The sequence below is a fragment of the Hipposideros armiger genome, unplaced genomic scaffold (genome assembly GCF_001890085.2).
Source record: "Hipposideros armiger isolate ML-2016 unplaced genomic scaffold, ASM189008v1 scaffold_128, whole genome shotgun sequence".
NCBI classification, from domain to species: Eukaryota; Metazoa; Chordata; class Mammalia; order Chiroptera; family Hipposideridae; genus Hipposideros; species Hipposideros armiger.
In genome coordinates this window covers 1,215,093-1,235,708 of record NW_017731478.1, presented here as the reverse complement: position 1 = coordinate 1,235,708, position 20,616 = coordinate 1,215,093, and the positions used below count along the sequence as shown (strand labels likewise).

Below are 20,616 nucleotides of genomic sequence, written 5' to 3'. Positions count from 1 at the left end.
GAGTGAAATGAGAAACCATTATGAGGGTTGGGTTTTAAGCAGGGGAATGACATAATCAGATTTGCATTTTTAAACAACCACTCCAGCTGCTACATGCAGAATGTGGGGGTGTTGTGGGGGTGGAGAGTGGAAGTGGGGAGACAAGGCCATTTCAGAGGTCCACCTAGAAGAGAGGTGGTCTTTTCCTTGGAGTTTACATTGAAATTCAAACTACCAACTAAACTAAGGTCAAAGTAGATATTAGATTAAAAAAATTCTCATTTCTTATTTTTCAAAAGTGGGAATAAAATAGCAGTTTTTAAATGTGTAAAGTACACATAAATGTTAAACTAATTGTCCACAATATAACTTAACAGAAAAGCATGCGTTAAATTAAAAGTTGGGTTATTATTTAACATGGCTTTTGTAAGTTTTGTTAAAACAGTAATGTGAAATAAGAGTGAGGTAAGGATCTAAAATAAAAAGAAGGGGAGTGTTTGTAGATCCTATTGGCTACAAAAAGGAGAATAACAAAAACACAAAAATGAGGAAATGGCTGGAATACATAATGCATGTGTAAAATTGGTAGCTTTCTGAATACCAAAAATAACCTGGCAGAAAGTAAAATGGGGAAAAAACAAAAAACAACAGGCTCTGATTACAATGTACCCAAAAACATCAAACATCTAAGTATAGCCTTATCAAGACAAGTGTTAACCTACATTAAGGAGGCCATAAAATACCTTGAAAGATTGGAAAGACTGTCCTAAATGGAAAGACAGGCCATATTCCTGGATGCGATGTTTAAACATTATAGAGATGCCCATTTTGGGGTGAACTGGACAGAATAATTATGAGTAATGAGGTGGGACAGTTAAACTTAGAAGCATGTTCATTTAAAATGATGTCATACTGGCTTTAGAGTATCTGTACCACAGGTCACTGGAACCTATTCTGCACCTCAAAAATAAACTATGGGAATGTAATAAATGATAAATCATCAAGAATGCCCCCCCCAAAACCATAAAGAAAACATGAAATTAATATTAAACATCCTGGAAAAAAAGTTCTTTCTGCTGAGGTGAACAAAGCACAGAGTTTGCAATCGTACATCCCCAAACTGGAATCTTTTAAGTGAGGAAAATATACCCACCATACAGGTGTTGTGCAGGAAAGAGATACAGGTCCTGGCATACAGGGCACTCAAATCTGTTATTAGTTAAAATCTGTATTAGACTGCATAAAAATTGAAAAGTTCTTTAAGAAGAAAGGTAACAGACCCGTAGGATTAAAAGCCAAACTAGGGGCCGGCCGAGTGGCTCAGTTGGTTAAGAGCTCGCTCAAGAGTTTGAGCTCTGAGCAACAGTGGTTCGATGCCCAGCCGCTGAGCTGCCAACAGGTAGCAGGATGGCTCAGCTTAAAAAAAAAAAAAAAAGCCAAACCACAAAGTAGGAAAAGATTTCTGACAAACATAAATGAAGAGTTAATATCTTCAATATGTCAAGAACGCATACAAATCAGTGAAGAAAATTATGAAAAGCCACACACAAGTGGTTATAGGATGTGGTAGACAGTTCACTGGATAGAAATGTAATTTATTAAACATTTGGAAAGCTGTGTAATCTCACAATCAAATAATACAATTGACAAGAAATGAATGGAGGATATGAATAGTTCTCAGAGAAATGGAAATGTCAGAGCAGTGAAGAGGAATTCAGCCTTACTTATGATTAGGGAAATGGAAATGAAAACACTAGATTTTTTTTTCAGGAGTGGGGGGGGCTATCAGGCAAAAATTTAAGCTATATCCAAGGATGTAGAGAAAAAGCCACCTAATACATTGTTGGAAACAAAATTGGTTTGACCTTTTCTGATGATAATTTAGCAGAACCTATCAAAAAATTTTTAAAAACTACACACATGCTTTGATCTAGCAGGTACACACTTCAAGGAATATGATATTTTCATAAGAGGACATAGTGTGAGCAAAGTCTATTACAACATCACTGATGAGAGGAAAAATTGAAGATAACCATGAATAAATTTTGGTACCACTATACCATGTGGAATGTTACGTAGTTCTTAACAAAGAAAGGTAGATTTGTATGTATGCACGTAGCCTGGATGGCTGTCTAGAATATATTATTGAACCAAAACAAGTTTAATTTCATTTTTTTGTAAGATATAGCTCAAATGCGCACACGTGCGTGTGTTCTGAATAAAATTTGGAAAAGGCCTAGAAGGACATGGAAAACGTGACTACCGAGGGAACAGCATAGGGGAGGCTGATTTTTTTCGTTCACATGCTTTTTTCATCATTTTTGGTTTATTTTTAGTTTTTTTTTTTTTTTAACAATGAGCATTACTTTTGTAACAAAGTTGTTAAAATTTCTCACATCAATTTAATAAAGGCCTAAATGTAGACTAAAAAGTATAGTACCTAGTACTTACGAGGGCATGGTAACAGTGCCATACTCTTATGTTACATTGGCTGTATGTATCAAGAGCCCTAAAAGTACTCATATTCTTTGATGTAGCGACCCCTAGGAACCATCAAAGGAGCATTTTTAAATACAGAAAGAAGCTTTACATACTAAAAATGTGTATGGTAGAATTATCTTTAAGGGTGCATTTGCAGAATGGTTAAGTTATGATTCATCCACTGGGTGATACATAGCCATTAAAATGTTAATGAAGAAAATGTATTAAAATGTTTATAATGGTGTTAAGTGGAAGAAAATCAGGGCACAAGATTATATATATGACACGATTAAGATTCTTAAACAGAAATCCTAACAACCATCCACAAAACCTGTGATGGAAAAATGTCTAGAGGAAATTAGATGAAAATCTTAAAAGTTGTGTACTTTTTTGTGTAAGATGTTAGATGATTTTAAAAGTTTACTTTTTTGTATTTCGCAAGATTATATGTATTACATTTATAATGGGGTATTTAGTTTTAAAAAGCACGTTATATATCTAAGACATAAGTTAGCACCACGATTAATAGGTATGTACACTTTTAAAAATAGATTTACCCTATCTGTCATGTTAAAGCATGCTCTAAAATGTACTCTAAAAACATATCTAAACATTTTTTGAGTGGTGCATTTGGAATCAGTTTGAATGAATTTTATTGCTTCCAATATTTGAAGAAAAATTGGTTCCTAGCAATATGCAGAATAAAATCTCATTTCTGATTTTATACCTGTAGAATAAACGCAGAAACTTAAACACGGGCCATGGGATTTCCTAGTTTGAATCTTGTTAACACGCTGTGTTTCTAACACACAGATCCAGTCATAGAGCAAGTTGGATTTAACTGAGTCTTTCAGGATGAGTAGGAGGTAGCCAGGGGGCCAAGGGCAGCAACATCTAGTGTGTGGGTATTATGCAGGGCCTGGGAGCAGCTGGGCAGAGTGGAGCTCAGGGTGCCTTGGGACGCGCCGTGTAGGTGAGGCTGAGGAGGTTACGTAAAGGGCTGTGGGCTCATTCACTTACCAAGTGTTACTGGGGGTCTGGGGGAGGTACTGCTGATGTTTAGCAGCATGCGGTTGAGAGGACAAGGCCAAGTATATGTAACAGGGAAGTATTAGAGGACTTATAAGGGCTCCGGGAGCACATGAAAAGGCCTTGCACATAGTCCAGATTTGAAGGTAAGGGCGGAAGCCAGGGAGCCTTCCTGGAGAAAGCGGTGTCTAAGATGAGGCCTGAAGGTAATGGGGGATAGCAAGTGTGATGGCCTAAGGTAGAAGGGGTCTGGGGGAGGAGGAGAGGGTGTGGCTGAGGCCTAGGAGCAGATGAGACCTGGGGAGTTGGGAGAAGTTGGGTTTGGCTGGAACGAGAATTGGAGTGGGCGTTGGTGAGCGATGAACCAAAAGGTAAATAGGAGCCAATGTCCAGAGTTTAAAAGCCATAGGAGAAAATTTGGAAATGACACTGAAACTTAATGGGACCCATGGAATAGGTTTAAGCAGGGTGATAACCCGTTTTGCATTTTAGAAACAGGGCATGAGAGTGGATAATGGATTAGAGGGACGCAAGACCGGAGGCCTTTGAAGTATTCCAGGGGAGGGTGACGGTGGCCTGAGTTACTGCTGAGACAGTGTATGTGGAATGGGTACATAGATTCAGGGGGGACTTTGTGAGGGCAGAAGGGTGGGTCATAACCAGGTTTCTGGCTTGGGCCCCTGAGGGACGAGCGCACCCATGTACTGTGGTTGGGAATAGAGCAGGCTTTGGTGAGGAGATGGCCGACTGAGATTTGGACACACTTGAGTGTAAAGGGTCTGTCGGACATGTAGGCTCTTCCTGAAGAGGCTTTGCAAAAAATGAGTTTATACTGCACATACGTGCTTTCCATGTGAACTACTGGGTGCTGTGCACAAACCCATTACTGAAATCAATCTTTCTTCTTGTTTAAGATTGGGAATATCTGTCTAGCTTAGACCGGACCATCAGTGTCTTCTGCGTGGGGTTGTTTAAGACTGCATGCCCCTGACTTTGGGTAACATTGTGATTGACCTTGGGTTTCATCAGGCTAAATGCTGCCTCCCTGAGCAGGTGGCAGAGGTTTGTCTGAAGAGTGTAGTGGTCCTGTTGTTAGTCATCCTGTTGTTAGAGTATTATTTTCTCATGGGCGTGATTTCTGTTGATGTTGCCGAACTGGTCCCTTCCACATAGAGGCAGGTCCAGACACAGGCAGGGTGGCGCCCTGGCTCTGCATCCATCTGGAAGGGTCCGCCTGGCCATGAGAAGTCTTCATCCATTCAGGCTGCTGTACAAACCACCCCAGACTGGGCGGCTTCAACAGACATTTATTTCTCACCGTCCTGGAAGCTGGGAAGTCCGAGATCACGGTGCCAGCAGATCAGTGTTGGGTGAGGGCTCACGTCCTGCTTCATAGACGGCTGTCTTTTTGCTGAGTCCTGAGGTGCTGGAAGGGGTGAAAGAGCTCTCCGGGGCCCCTTTTATAAGGGCACCAATCCCATCATGAGGGATCTGCCCTCATGACCTGGGCACCTCCCAAAGGCCCCACCTCCAAATACCATCACATTGGGGATTAGGTTTCAATATATGAATTTGCGGGGAGGTCACAGTCAGTCAATCTGTAGCAGAAGCATAGGTAGAGATTTGAGACTTATTTATAGCGTCCTTGCGACATGGCTGGTATCAAAGCCATGGGAGTGGGTGAGAACATGTTGAGCAGACGGAGAAGAAGCTCAGAGCACAGGCCTGGGTACATCAAAGGGAAAGGTAGGAGAGAATGGACCTACAAAAGAATTCATTAGAGAGGAAGGAGGATGCCTTAATCAGAGAGCACCTGCTTGGTAAAACCCATTGCAAATGGCGTCAGTGAAGGGAGATTTCAGAGAGACCACAGCATCCAAGGTCATTTCTTGGCTGGGGCCCCTAGAGTCTGGGTCATTGACAGGAGGCAGTGCAGCTGCTCTCTCTGCCTTTGTCTCTGCTGAGCCTGCCACCCCTGCCAGCTCACTTTGTAGACCGTCTCTCCGCTTCCCAGTGTAAACTCTCAGGGAGGAGAACATGATTGGCTCTGCTTCTATCCCACGTTCAGCACCACTTGGGTCACTGGTAGGGCCTGAGCCTGGCGGGCCGGCCAGGGGTGAGCGCAGGTGAGGGCACTCAGGAGAGGGTGGGACCCTGGCGCTTGAGGGGAAGGCCACTGATGGACAGGACCAGTAGTTTGAAGTGGTTCAGGGATGGGATAAAGGGAATAAGGAGTCTGGCAAATTGAAGTCATTTAGTCTAGTTTTAAAGTATTACCACAGCTAGTCCACGTGGAAGAATCACAAGATGGATAACCAGTGACTATAGTAGATACTCGTTTGTATCTGGAAGAAGATTGGAAGAAGATAGATTTTTAAAAAGTGAAATTTAACTTTGGAGTTGTCTCAGAAGCACTCAAAGTATAATTTTAAAAAGCAGTAATTTATATTGCTTTCTAATACTGAAGCATTTCTATACCTTTATTCTAACTGTGGAATATGCAGTGTCTCTTGTGTCACCTGATATATTATCAGAAATTCAGTAAAGCTATTCTAGAGCTCATTCATTTTTCATAACCCCTGCAAGTTCATAAAATAATCATAGCTTATTTCCACATCTTATTTTGCAGTGCCTTCCATGGTATTGTGACAGGTCTTGTGAAGAAGCGCTTGTAGCCAGAGCAAACGCTTGTAGCCAGAGCAAACCTCTGTCCCAAAGATTATAAAGTCTGCCTCATGGGTAAATGATAAAACAATTCATAAAAATAGTCTGAACCCCAATTCTTCTGTACCGTAAACCCTGTTATTTCCTTCCCTCTGACTTTCAAAATGATTTTTAGATGCACGGTTCCAATGTGTAGGATTAACCTTCATAGGATTTAAGACTCTTTCACTGATTCAGAGTACTTGGCATTGGCTAGCAAACATAAGTCAGGTTTCTCATCCACTATTCAGTGACTTATTACTGCATCTCCATGTTACAATAGGATTGGGACCTATCAGCCCCCAGACTCAGTGCTGGAATCAGGGAACCTGCACATATTGTACAAATCTTCGTGATGCTTGCTCACTAGTTAGAGGCAGTAATCCATTGTGAAATTCTTTTCAAGTTCCAGTACCTTGGTGTAAATATCCAGTAGGGTTTCTGAGCAAGTGTTTGAGTGCCCTCTGGAGGCATTACGAACAGTGAAAACACAGACTCCTATCTATGAAAGGTTTTCTTTAACAGCCAGAGTCAAGAACCAGTGGACTAGAAGGTTGGAACTTGTGTAGGTGCCGTTTGGGGGCAGAGGAGAGCCAGGATGGAACCCACGGGAACACTGACTGGTATTTATGGGGGAGCAGGAGCTCTCCACGCAGACTGAGAAAAAGGGCTTATGTGGCAAGAGCAGAACCCTGAGGCAGTGGGCTTACAGGAGGGAGCCAGAGGGTGTGGTGGGTGTGTCCAGTAAGGTAAAGAGTGACAAATGCCCTTGGCTTTGGCCAGGAGGAACTTCATTGGTGTGGTGGGTTGAGGAATGAATGGGAAGTGAACCAGTAGAAATCTGGAAAATGAAGACGCCTGGATGGGGGAAATGGGTGGGGGAGGGAGCACCGACAGCTAGAGAAAGGGTAGGATTAACTGTTGGTTTTCATAGATAGAAAACATAGAAAAGACTTTGCATTGTGTTTAAATGCTGAAGGGAAACACGAGCAGAGAGAAGATAAAGGTGAAGGATGTGTAGGGTCGGGGAGGAGGGGAGTTGGCTTTTCGCTTCCTAGCCTGGGATAGCTGTTGAGGGGAGATGTCGCTTTTTTAGGGATTTGGAATATGGCAAATTAGTGATTTTCAGTTCTTCATGGGCTGATAGAGACATGATCCTGTAGGCAGTTGGAAATACAGGTAAGAAAACAAAACTGGTCATAAGAGAGTGTGGAATTACCATCATGAAAACGGCCCTTATTCAAGCCAAGCAGGCAATTGAGCTAAAAAATGGAGTCAGGACACCTTTAGAGGACACTTGCTTTAGGAAGTAGGAATAAAAGAAGTGATTGGTGACCACAGGGGCCAGAGGAGAAGTGAGAACATGCAGGGGTTGGGAGCCAAGGAGACATGTGTAAACTAGGAGTCAGAGTGAACCCGGAGACCAGCCTTGAGATCTGGACAAGATCCTGACTTTGAGTGGTTCTGCAGAAGTGGTGTAGGGAGGGGGGCGAGTTTGGGGTGTGGAGGAGGGAGCAGGTGTGTATACGAGGTAGAAACAGGTGTAGATGTTTGTGGGAAGCTCAGCAGTGAGAGAAGAGTGAATTCGTCATAGCTAGACAGGTCAGGAGACGCTCCAGAGAACAGATGGACAGCGTGTCTGCATATCAACATGAGCCATAATCAACAGTGATTACAGAAAGAGAATTATATTGGGTTGTCAGAAAAGTCAGGACGCATTTTGGAACGAAAAACATAGAAAAAATACATCATGACTTTTCCGACAACCCAATATTTGCTTTTTCAAGTTTATTGGGGTGACAATTGTTAGCAAAGTGACTTGGATTTCAGGTGTACAGTTCTGTAATACATCCTGTATATATCACATTGTGTATTCACCACTCAGAGTCAATTCTCTTTCCATCACCATATATTTGAGCTTTTTCATTCTTTTAACACCATCATCTCAAGTATAAGATTTAAATTTTGTTTGACTTCTGTGCCACCTCCTATTTTTCTCTGATTGAGAATCTCACCAAATGGAAGAGAATGTTTAGGTCTATTTATGACATTTGAAGGGGCTCTTGCACAAGTTAAGAGAGTAAATGTGACCAGTATTTGATTTATTATTCTGAAAAATGTCAAAATTTGTTAATTACTTTAAATGTATAGGACATTTGTAATCATGAGTAACTTTCTTTTTGGTAAAATGAATAGGGTGGCTAATATTTGTTTGGCTTCATTTAAAATATTTCATTAAGAACAGAAAATAGAGACTCTTAGGAACAAAACTACTAAAATAATATGTTTTAAATTTGGGAGGTGGGGGTTGGTTTCTGACTTGGGACTGCTCAGTTTTGAGTGGTAAGGAGTAACATGTAAGGTGTAAACTTACACAAGGGTGTGGGTTCGGGGCAGATTCAGCTTAAGCCCAGACATGTCCACTTCTGCGGGACTGGTTTGCAGACCTTGGCACTCTTACCCCTGGTGGCCTTTACCATGTCGTATATCAAACATTAAAAATGTACCCATGTCCCACATGAAGCTAACTTATACAAAACAGACGTAAGCTTCATTGGACTAGTTGTAGACAAACATTTATTAACTTTGATTTTACGTTTTTTTCATATTTTGCATCCAATAAAATTTTTTTTTCAGGTCTCAAACATTTTCATCAGCCTTTGAGATGCTTGTAGGCCCTAGTGCCTCTGCTGAGGTTGCCGAAGGGATGCGGCACCCTTGCTCTGCTGGGAGGTCTAGGCACGTCTGCCGGGGCACTTGCCAGGAATCTGTTGATTGGAGGCACCAACCTGCCTCCTGGGAAAACTCCATCTGCAGCAGAGCTGAAGTCACTTTTAGTTAGTGTTTTTTTGTTGTTGTTGTAAGGAGCAGAGAGATTAATTCAGACCATTTTAAGAAACGGGATATGGTTCAAAGATGCTCATGGACCAGAGCACTGTCAGGAACTAAGGCAGCTCAGAGATGAGCACAGGCTTTCTCGTGGATGGTGGGGTCTCTCAAGGCATCTCTGTTTTGTCTCTACCTTGTGGATTCTGCATCCTCATGACTGGTTTCCTGTGGTCCCCATGACCTCTCCAGCTCTTTTGACATCATAACCTTTCAGCTTCACTCCTCACAGCTAACCATCTCATTCTCAGTGTCAGGGGTCACTGTTAAGCTCTTGGGTCAGGTGTCTGCACTTGGTCTTCTAAGCTGTAGTGAGGGAAGATGCAGCGGTCACGTGGTTGGTCCATGGCAGCCTGGGCCTGCCCCGAAAGCTGAGGCAATTCCCATTGGTAGGGTTTGCAGGCTAGCAGGCCCCGTGACTGCCCTGTGGCGTTCGGTAAGGAAGAGAGAGCCGGGCCCCATTTCAGATCCATTTGCAGTTCCCCGCAATGTGTTCTTGCCCTTCAAAGTGTAGCCTGTTAATAGCCTTCACTCTAAGTCAGCCCTTTGTTCTCATAGAGAAGCTAGAATCTCTAAATATAGTGACAGCGTTTCCACGTTCTTCCCTGCTTTATTCAGCCTCTAATGCTGCAAGGTCACTCTGGGTAATCTGTAGGGTTCTGTTTCTCATGTGAGTGATTTCTGCTGAAAGTGATACAGCTACTTCAGGTAGCTGTTAGCAAAGGGGCAGTTCTAACCTTATGTGATTCACATGTTTCCTTTCCCTCAAAGTCCTGGGGAGCTGTGTGCACATACAGTCATTTAGTACCATCCCCAGATTCACAAAATTTAGAATGACTGAATGTCCCATCCGAATGTCAACATGGTAGCGTTTTGCTACCCAAGTCCCTTACTATGTTATCAAACTTCCTAAGGAAAAGTGATGTTCCCATACCTAAAAAGAGAACCTGAAATCTATCCCCAAACTACTCTTTGCAATGATCGAATATAATAGAGGGGGGAGGTAATAAATAGAGTAAATAAAATGATAGCTAATGTTGGTTGAACCCTTAACATTTTCCAGGCACTATTTTAAGTACTTCTCATGCATTAACTTATTTAATCCTTAAGCACCTTCTAAGGTTATCTTACGAGGTCAGGTGCCTTGATTATTTCCATGAACTCCCTTCTTAGCTTAGCCTCTTCGGTGAAGGTTATATGGCTAGTAGCCTGGTAAGGCCGGGTATGGACCTGATCCCAGTCTCTGCTCCTTCACACTTCTCTTGATTGAGGAATAAGTGAGAAAACCAGTACTGATTTAGCCCTAGGATTCCAGCCAACCTGAGCCAGTTATCCCGTGTCCAATACTTACGAACCTGAAACTCACCTTGGAAATGTTCCCGTCAGGAGGCCAGTTGTGAGGGCGTCTTGGAGTGAAGTTGTGCAGACTGCCTGGATTTTCCTTTCTAGGGTTTCTCAGATGCTCTCGTGCCCTCTTTGGCTCTACATGACTTGAGTCCCATATATTTATATAAACCCCAAATGTAAGTGGGTCTACCCTGGCTTCTGAGCTAGGACCCCACATTTATAATAGCCAGTCCTTCAAAAACATGATCCTGAGTCCTCCACGATACAAACCTGCTCCTTTTCTCTCTGCATTTCTCCCCCCAGCAGGCTCCTCGGACCTCTGTAGCCTTCCGCCACTGTGGACCCTGCCTCTGCCTCCTGTTCTGGAATGTCTTGGGGGTTTTGACTCCTGACACTGGTAAGTTCTCCCCTTGTTTCACCATTTTTCCTCCATGGAGAATCCCCCTCGGGTATTTCTAAACTGAAGCCATCTCTGGAGTTTTTTCCTAAGGCTGTGCCCTTTGGGGCTGAGTGAGGAAGAAAATCTCCCCACCTCGTGGTTTTCCTAAAAGCCCTACCTCTTTCTGGCGTTAGAGCTCCCCAGCCCTGGGACAGCCTTCCGTCACTCTAAAGACAGCGGAAACAACTCTGTCCCACCTGGAGCTCCTCTTGTTCTCCAGCAGTTTGATTTTCTTTTCACAAGCCCCGTCGGTGAACACAGCTCGCTCTGCCTGCCCCATTGCCCCTGCTGTCTTGGAGGCCTTCTGGGCCAAGGACCTGGTTTCGGGACTTGCCAGCTTGCTTTTCTTTCCCATCGTTCCTCTCTCTACTGAGCTATCAAACTCTTTCCAGTTGAGTTTGTAATTCCGTAAGCTGCTGGTATGTTTTTCTAAAGCCTGAACACCAGCCCTCTCCTTAAATTACGGGATCCTGAAGGTCTCCTGATCTGGGAAGTGTGGTTTTCTGTCAGTCTGTGCAGGCCTGACTCAGAGAGCCGTCGTGTTTCCAGCACAAGCGGTTTTTCCCTTGTTTTCTTTTGCGCCTTTGGATGTGTGATCATTTTTTAATGAGTGTTTTCTCCTCTTCAGCTTAATTCAAGACAGCATATGTCTTACATAGGACAGGTATTCGTTCGTCTTTATTTTATCATTGCTGAAATCCAAGGTGCTCTAGTTGAACATGCAGTCTGGATCTCTGGTCCACACATCATAAAGTTTTACATGATTTCCATGCATAGCTAGGAAGCAATAGAAAGAGGGACCCTGCCTCAAGAGCTGCTGGCCGCGTGGGGACTTGCAGCCTCTTGTCCCCTCACCACCAAAGGCTGGCTTCTCTGCTTCCGGGCCTCTCCGTCCCCTGAATTCACTTCTCCATGGCACGAGAATTGACTTGGGGATGTAGAGGACATTTCAGTGGCCTCTGTCCTCATGGGCCTAGTTACTGTGCCCATTTAGAAGGTAAAGCCAACGGCATGTGTGGTAGCTTTTCTGTTTCCTAACTCTCCATGGCTAGAGCAGGAAGACTGGGGCCGCTTCCGGACAGACAGGGCCTGATTTCCAGGAGTCTGCCCTGTGTGGAAGTCTGGGCAGGTCTCTCTCTGGCTCCATTCTCTCCATTGCTGACTTGGGTACCCTCAGCCACCCTTATTCATTATGGGTTATAAGACCTGGGGTACAGGTCTGGTATTTTAGGAATTCCTGTTCATGCCAATGCTGACGTTGGTCTCAAACTCAAGGTTATCACTAATATAGGGAAAAAGCATTCTCCGTGTGATCTGGCCTGCCATAGACCGCTGCGGCGGGAATTGGACTCCCAGGCCTAGCTGACAACTGCAGGTTCATGTGTTGGGCTTTTCTGGTCTAGTCCTGTGCACATTCCCACCTGGAGTACCTAGAGGTGAGGAGTATTTGCTGAGACTGCTGGCCAAAGTTGATACTAGTCTTTAGTAGCATACCTTTCCAAAAGGAACACTGCTCGCCAACCAGTGCCAGCCCTACAAGCCAGAAGCCCAAATGATGGGGTTCTGCCTTGTTTGTTGTAACTATTCACTGGCCCCCTTTTTTTTTTTTAATTTTATTGGGGAACAGCTATGGTAATTGGTTACACATTGTTTTCATGCTACAATGGCATAGTTGATTCTTTTAAGGAGGGCGCAGCTCACAGTGGCCCATGTGGGGATTGAACAGGTAACCTTGGTGTTATGAGCACTGCGCCCTAACCACGTGAGCTAACCGGTCACCCCCACTGGTCCTTTTTGATAGTGGGATGGTGATGAATTTCTATCCATGCTAAGCCTGAATTATGAGTGTCAGATTTTACCCAATTTTAGGACTTTTGTCTCTCTGTATGAATCTTTGGCTATAAGAAGTGAGTTGCTCGTGCACTTGGTGCTTCCTGGGTGAACTTGCATCACATAACCTCTCCCCTGTACATGCTCACTCTGGTGTGCCAAACAGTACAAGTGGTGTGTTGTGACCCAGGTATAAAAATAGCCAGAATCTGAGATAGTTAAAGTAGTTAAATACATAGAAACAGAAAGTAGAATGGTGGTTACTAGGGGCTTCCAGAGGGAAAGGGGACTTGGTCAGTGGATATAGTGTTTTGGTTTTGCAAGATGAAAAAGTTCTGGAGATCTTTTCACAGTAATGTGAATATGTTTTTAACACTGAAAAATGGTTAAAATGGTAAATTTTGTATTAATGTGTTTTTTACCACGATTTAAAAACACATTAAAAAAATAGTCAAAGTCTCAAATCCTTAACCTTTTAACTACCAACTGTTGTGACACTCCCACTCGCAGTGTCACTGAGGACAGCCTTGTTAAAAATCCGCTTTTTTTAAAAGAGGGGACAAAAAACAAAAAACACTTTTTATTTCTGTCAAGTCCGTCAGAACTGGTCAGGGCTGGTCCGTCCTTTAGTTGGCCAGTCTGGGCCCCTCGTGACCTTCAGGTAGTTCTTTTGCCTCTACCCATGGGTGGTTTGAGCTTTCCAGTTTCTGTTCCTTTTTCTCCTAGGCCCGAACATGGGGTCTTATTGCTCCCGACAGTGGAAGGAGGAAGCAAGTTTAATAAATGAGAGCCATTCGAGCTCACCTGACCTAAACCATCTGTGCTTACTTTCACATTCCCATCCCCACCCAGCTCCTGCTTGCCCTCGGAGCACCGGAACCACTTGGCCCGGTGGGAAAGGCTCATCCCTTGAAGACAAACCAACAGAATCGGCCAAAGGGAAGGGACAGGAGAAGGCAGCCCCTGCAGGCCCGAGTCCAGTTCCCTACATTCTGGCGTACTTAACACTGCATTGACTCTCGGGGCAGCCGAATGGCGTCCTGAAAGATTCCTTTCTTTTTCAGTCCCCCCCATCAGTGTTCCTCCTTCCTGAGGACAGAGTGAATACTGAAGCATTTAACTGCCCGCATTTGGAGGGTGAGAGAGAGAGCATCTGTGTGACTAGCAGTAGGTCTTATTATCTCCATTTCATAAATGAGAAAACTGAGGCTGACGAATAAAATGAGGCTGAGAGTCACACAGCTGGGTAGTGTCAGGTTAAGAATTTGAACTTAGGACTTCTGGCTGCAAGTCCAGTGTTCTACCCACCCAGTTACTATGATTCCTAGTGTGTGTATTTGTTACACATTTACTAGCTAGATAAGATAAACTTACGCCTTGTATGTGGTATTCACGAAGGAGTCATCACCGAAGCAAATCACATTCTGGCACTTCTGTGTGCAGTGTTGAAAAACAAGGAAAAAAGTCACACAGTCCACCTTGTGAGGAAGTGTCACTCAAGTCAGAGGTAGTTTAAAGCAGTCCTATAAATAAATAGAGGGTCAAGAGAAAACTGCAGGGGTAGAAACAGGGAGGCGCAGGAGACAGGCTCATGGGTATAAAAGCTGGGCTTGGCTTTGAACACAGGAGGAGCCCTGGCTACAGCGAGCTGGGTCATCAGGTCTTGGGGAGCCTCTGCCTGTGAAATGACATTCTTGGCAAATGAATGAATGTGTCATGCACTAATTAAAATAAGGGAAATAAGGAAACACATATTTATTTAGCCTCAGCTATGCCGTGGGCACTCTGATAGGCACTTTCACATTCATTATCTTCTGTAATTATCACAGTGAAGCGTTACAGACATTATCCATATTGTCAGATCAGTCTGAGATTAGCCACGATCATATAGCAAGTGGCAGAGCCAAGGCCTACACCCCTCTGCGTCATTCTGTAGGTCATTTCTGTGGGAGGACTTGGCTGAAGGAAAACTGAGGAATGTACACCTATGTCATCCTTTATCACTTTAATAACATACGCAGTTATCCTTCTTGGCATCACTCCCTCCATACTTCTTGTTGTCCTCCTCTGGGCCTAATTTCGTAGTCTTTATGGTAATTTTCCAGTGAAAGAAAAATCAGACATGGCTTCTTTTGTCTTTTATCTTTTCCCTATAAGGAGTCATTAGGCCAGATCACATGAAGAGAGGTTGTCTCAAGGACAAAATGACGGCAGCTCTTTTCCCCCTATCTCATTAGAACCCAGAGCCCAAACCATCAGCTATTGACCTTAGTTGGGGGGAGGTCAGGGAACCTCAGACGTGGTTGGGGCAAATTACTAAGATGCTGCCAAACGGCAGCCAGACTGATGGACGTTTGAGTAGCCCCTCTGTGAGCTCTCCAGTTTTCAGAAGTGCATGGTACCCCAGACTGGGGGTGATGCTGAGTACCTGCCCCGGGCGCTGGGTGAGTAGGGACCTGGAATACGTCCTGTGCCTGGGCACCCCGCGGCAGGGAGCAGGGCAGTTGGCCACAGGACATTCAGACCCAGAGGCTGTAGTGCGTGCTTGGGCCCCTCTCAGCTTTGACCACCTCTGGCTTCCCACTACTGAAGTTAGTCCAGGAAGATGAGGAAGGCTGTGTTCCCCTCTGAGTGAGAAGTGCCCCTTAGAACAGCAGCCTTGCAGTGGGCCTTCTGGGGTGTCGTCAGCTAGGCTGATGAACACTGAGGAGCAGACTAGATAGAGGCCTTGGTGGCCATGCTGGAGTGCTTGGGCCGGCCAGGTGGATCCTTCTTCAGAGGCTTTCCGAGAGCCATCCACCAAAGTGAGAGATCTAGGACCTTACAAGGTGGGGCTCATTGTGACCTGCTACCACTGAGGTGGCCCAGGGCCCATGCAGAGGGACTGTAATAAGGACAGGCAGCTCTGGTATCTGGAAGAGTGGGGTACGAGAAAAAGTGTGGGGATTAGGAAGTGCCTGTTTGGGACATGAGCCTGCCCTGGACAGTCAGGGGGCATCTTCCAGGTCATTAGCATCTTCTATTCCAGGACTGATGGTGATGGTAGAAGCAAAATGGACTGAGTTTGGCATTCCAGAGTCCTAATCAATGAGTTATAAGTGAGTGCTCTAATGAACTTATTCTGAGACATAGCTGAGCAACGCTTAAGTGGACGGGGCCAATGTAGCTTGAGTAGCTAAGCCTTCCCATACCTGTTAACGTGCATTTAACACTGGACCTTTCTGGGGATGGCATGGAGATCAGTGAGAAGGCAGCTACTGCCTGTTGAATGCCCAGATCCCTGGGGCAGGCAGGGAGTGGTGGCCTTGAACAGAACAAAGAACCTCTTCGCCCCGCTCCTTGGCGGCATGCAGGCACCAGGGACCGAAACGGCCTTTCCATTTATTTTTTGTGTGCCAAGGCCTGCAGAACAAGGCTAAGCAGAGGCCTCACTTCCCTTGGAGCTGTACCGCTGCCAAGTTAATATCTGATGGTGTTGATTTCTGGGACTTCCTGATCATTTGTGAAGAGGAGGAGTTCCTGGCCAGGCTGGGAACATGTTCCATGCTCTCTCCCATGAACAGGGGTGCCCATTGTGTCCAGGGAGACAGTATACAGCAGAACTGCATGGTCTGGCCTGGAAATCAAGGTCCTGCAAGAACACACCAGTGCATTGCTGCCTGATGGGATGCTTTCCGAATCCTTTAGAAAACATCCCTCTGGGTAGGGAGTCGTTTCTTAGAGTGTTCATCTTTTAGGCCTCTTGTGTACAAACCTTTACTTTGGGATTATTTTGGAGGCATTTGGAGGGCATTTTTCTTAAATCCAGAATAATAATGGCCAATGATGGAATATACTAACTACAAGTAAGTGTTCACCTTACAGTTTGTTCACATAAAACTTTTTTTAAAAAGTGGCTGTAAGATGGATTCTCAACCCTTCTTTGGTCTCTGGATCCTTTTACACTTTAAAAAGTGATTGTAAGGACCCAAAGAGCTTTCTGTTTATGTGGGTTACAGGCATCAATACTTACTATAATAGAGATGAAAACTAAATGTTTACGGAAATATTTATTAACTAGTTTATTTTAAAATGAGGTTAAAACCATTACATGTTAACACAAACGACATTTTAATGAAAACAGCTATTTTCTGAAACAAAAAAACATTTAGTAGGAAGAATGGCAATATTTACATTTTGGCAAATGTCTTTAAATGTATGAGGCTTCAATAAGAATCTGCTTCTATAGTCAGGCTCCTGCAATCTGTTGTTTTGGGTGAAGCAGACGAAGATATCTGGCCTCACCCAGGTAATGCAGTTGGAAAGGGATTTTAGTCGCCTTTTCGGATAATTGTGAACTCATTTGTGACATGACACCAAAATGTGACAGGTAGTAGTTTCTTATGGGTTAGTGGCACCATGCAGTCCAGAACCGGATTGGTGTACTTTTTGGACTTGTGTGTGAAAACCCACGGGTCTCTCGCACTTGGAATAACTCTTTAATCCACAGTGATTTTTTTTTTTACCTCACATATCAGTCATTTGGAACATAACGGTTTCGAGTCACACAGATCTTGTAAATGTTCACACGTTCCATTATGTATAACGTCCGAAACACCGGGTTTGTTAGTATCACTGTCGATCTCATTAGAAAGCTTTCACGTGTTGGGAAGCTGCGGCGCTCGTGGCGGCATACACAAGTTTTCCAAGAGCCTGTTCTCACTTGACAGCTCGGGCTGCTGTTAGCCACAAACACCATCAGTCGTTTCCTGTTCACAGAGATGTCTGCCCAGTACCAACCCTCCATACCCAGGGAGAGTGTCCTGCCCCAAACAGGCTTCCTATGCTGGATAGATGTAACCAGCATATTAAAGAGTGTAACAATCAAGCGGGATTTTATATTTAATGCTTTATAGGAAGATCCTGCAGCCATAACATTGTAGAAAAGGTGCATTGACTTTAATGACAAAGTAATGGTGTAGTAATTTTCAAATGCCTTGAGATTTTCTGAGCCAGCAGTCCGAATTTCACATAATATATTAAATTAAAAAAAACCCTCAGTTGAGACATCATCCTCCGAGGAGTTGTGTGGGGCTGAATCTGAGCAGGTTCCTGGGCGTGTCTTCCACTGTCAGGAGGAAGAAGGCCTGGAATTGTGTGTGTACGTGTGTGGCTTGGTGGTGGGGTGCTGAGGGTGCCCTCTGTGGGGTTCTGTCTCTGAGGAGTCGGGGGCCATCTGCTCGGGGCGAGTGAAAGTGGGGAAGGGGTCCCAGCATTCCCTGCAGCCTGGAGACCCGGGGAACCTTGGAAGTTTCTGACTTGCTCTGTCAGCACGCGAAGGCCCAAATTTGGATTGGAATGGGGTAATGATTTCTGCCAGGTAGATGGCCCCTTTGCCCTTTGATCATTCCTATTTGGCAAAAACCCAGTCCTGCAGGATCTCAGCCGTCTGCATTCCTCATGCAGCTCCTGAGTGACTGAGCCCTGTGGGACCAGCCGTGACCCTCCTCAGTGCTCTGGCATCTGCTGTTTCTTGGGTGGGTCTCTCCACTCTGCTGGGCGCACAGCATTTCAGACCCTCTCTGCACTCCTCACGCCGCCAAGCTCCCGCTTGTCCCCTGCTCCCCAGCAGGTGATCTTGCTCCCTGCTTTACTGAGGACAGACAGCCAGGGACTCTGTCCACGTCCCAGCCTAGCACATACACGCTTGCTGTCCTCCCCTCTGTCATGGGAGAGGACTGTCCTTCCTACTCCCTAAGACGGGCCATCTGGGTGGACTTGGGAGGCTGCCTCCAGGGCCCTTTTCCATTATTTCTTGTCTCCCCCATAGTTTTGGCCTTTCAGTGGAATTCTTTCCATTTATTTTTCCCTGAACTTTTCCTTGAAGTATAACATACAGAGTCACAGCTTGGTGAATGTTCACAGCTGTGAAGTAAACACACCTGTGTAAACCAATGCCCAGCTTAAAAACCCACGTGACCGGGATCCCCTAAACTCCCCTCATGCTCCTTTCCAGTCATAGCTGCTCTGCCCTTTGTTCTAAGAGTGTAGACGACTTTGGCCTGGTTTTGAACGTCCTATAAATGGAATCACACAGTGTGTGCTCTTGTAATGGCGTCTTTCAAACTCAGTCATTAGTTGGATTTCCATAATTTCCAAGGCCCGGCTTGTCCCAGGGTCCCCTTCTCTTCCTCCCTAGGGGATCTTCTCCCAAACCCCTGCTTCAGTTGCCATCTCAACGTGTAGGTTACAAAGTCCTGACATTTCACATGGGTGCCACCTCCTTTTTCCATGTACTGCCCTTGACACCTGCTTTGGCGTGTCACAAAGGTCTGCAGTGGGAATCACTGTCCTAATCCCCAAGCCTTGGTCTTGTCTAACTCATTAAGAGTTTCCGATCTTAATGAATGGTTCCATCTCCATCCAGTTATGGAAACAAAACACCGAAGAGTCACCCTCGGTTATTCCTTTCCCCTCCTCACCCATGTATTCAGTCAGGCACCAAGTCGGATTGATGTTTCTCTCCTAAACATGCCTAAAGCCATTCGCTTTTCAGCTCCACCACAGCTTTAGTACAGGTTACCATCCTTTCTGGCCCAAACTCAGGGACTCCCCTAACATATTACCCCCAAGTACTCTTCCTTTCCACCCACCTGTTAACTCTACCTGAGCTACAGTTTTCTATTAAAAATGCAAATGTTCCCACTTTAAGACAAATACAAACAAACCACTTCAGTGGCTTTCCATGCTCTTATGATGAAGGTCAGGACCCTGATGTCTCCGTGTCACCATCCCCATTCTCATTGCGCACCGTGCCCTCCAACCCGGTCTCTGGCCGCACTGGACCTTCACCACTCCTGGCGCATCTCAGCCCTTAGCACATGCCGCTCTGCAGGCCAAACGTCTCCTTTTCCCCACGCAGATTACTCCTCTAGATCAGAGCGCCACCCAGGGCGCTTCGTCGTACTTGACACAGTGTGGCTTTTACATTTCTGTGTGGACATCTGATGAGTGTCTGCTCCCCTCTGGACTGTCAATTCCACGAGGGATGGGATTAGGTCTGTTTCTGCTCACTGTTGAGGGCACAGTTGGAGTTTTGGGTACTCGTTAAATTCACTGATTCTCTGCAGTTCCTGCTGCTGGAAGAGCTTACACAAAGCAGGTGGAGGGAGACAGCAAACAAGGAAAGCCACATACATACACAGAGCCATTCAGGCAGGCAGCGGTAGGCCCTGTGAAGAAAACAGACGGGGTGATGTGCTAGGAGAGGCTGCAGGGTAGAGATGGAGTCGGCTTAATTGGTTAATCAGGCTGCTCTCTGAGGAATTGACACTGGCGCTGAGACCGAAATGTTGAGAAGACGCCAGCTCTCTGATGATTGGGGAGCAGCGTGGGCAGGGGAGTCGTTTGAAGTGCTCCAGGGGAACAAGCTTGGCGAGTTTGGAGACTACAAGGGAGATGAGTGAGGTGTGGTGTGCAAAAGCGTATAGGGGTGAGACTGCCTAGAGCAAGCAGCCAGCTACCGTCCCGAAGGGAGTGCCGTTTTAAAGAGCATTGGAGGGCTTAAGCAGGGACGGAGGGAGGGGCATTCTTTTATGTTTTTTTGTTTTGTTTTGTTTTGTTTTTTTAATATTTACATATAATTATTTGTTGAACAAACTGATGGGGTGTTTTTGTTATTTTTAAATTTTTTTTACTGTTAGTTTCAGGTGTACAGAACAATGCAATAGTTATCCTTTTCACCCTCACAAAGTAACAGCCCCCCTTCCCCCATGTACTGTCCTTCCACCCCCAATATCATATTTATCTATTACAATTCCATTGAATCCGTTCCCACTCTCTACTCCATGTCTTGTGACTATATGTATATATAATTATAGTTGACATACAATATTATTCAACATCAGCTTCAGAAATACAGTGCGGTGGTCAGGCCTCTACAC

At 44.9% G+C, this 20,616-nt stretch overlaps 1 protein-coding gene across 3 annotated transcripts in view; it reads left to right on the top strand.

Annotated features, from left to right (window-relative positions):
- Positions 1–20,616, top strand: part of RFLNA (refilin A) — a 197,380-nt gene that overhangs the window by 3,092 nt on the left and 173,672 nt on the right. For all 3 annotated transcript variants that reach the window (XR_002124715.1, XR_002124714.1, XR_002124713.1), the window contains exon 3: positions 10,729–10,822. The gene's annotated coding sequence lies outside the window, so the exon portion shown is untranslated. The remainder of the gene's footprint in view (positions 1–10,728; positions 10,823–20,616) is intronic.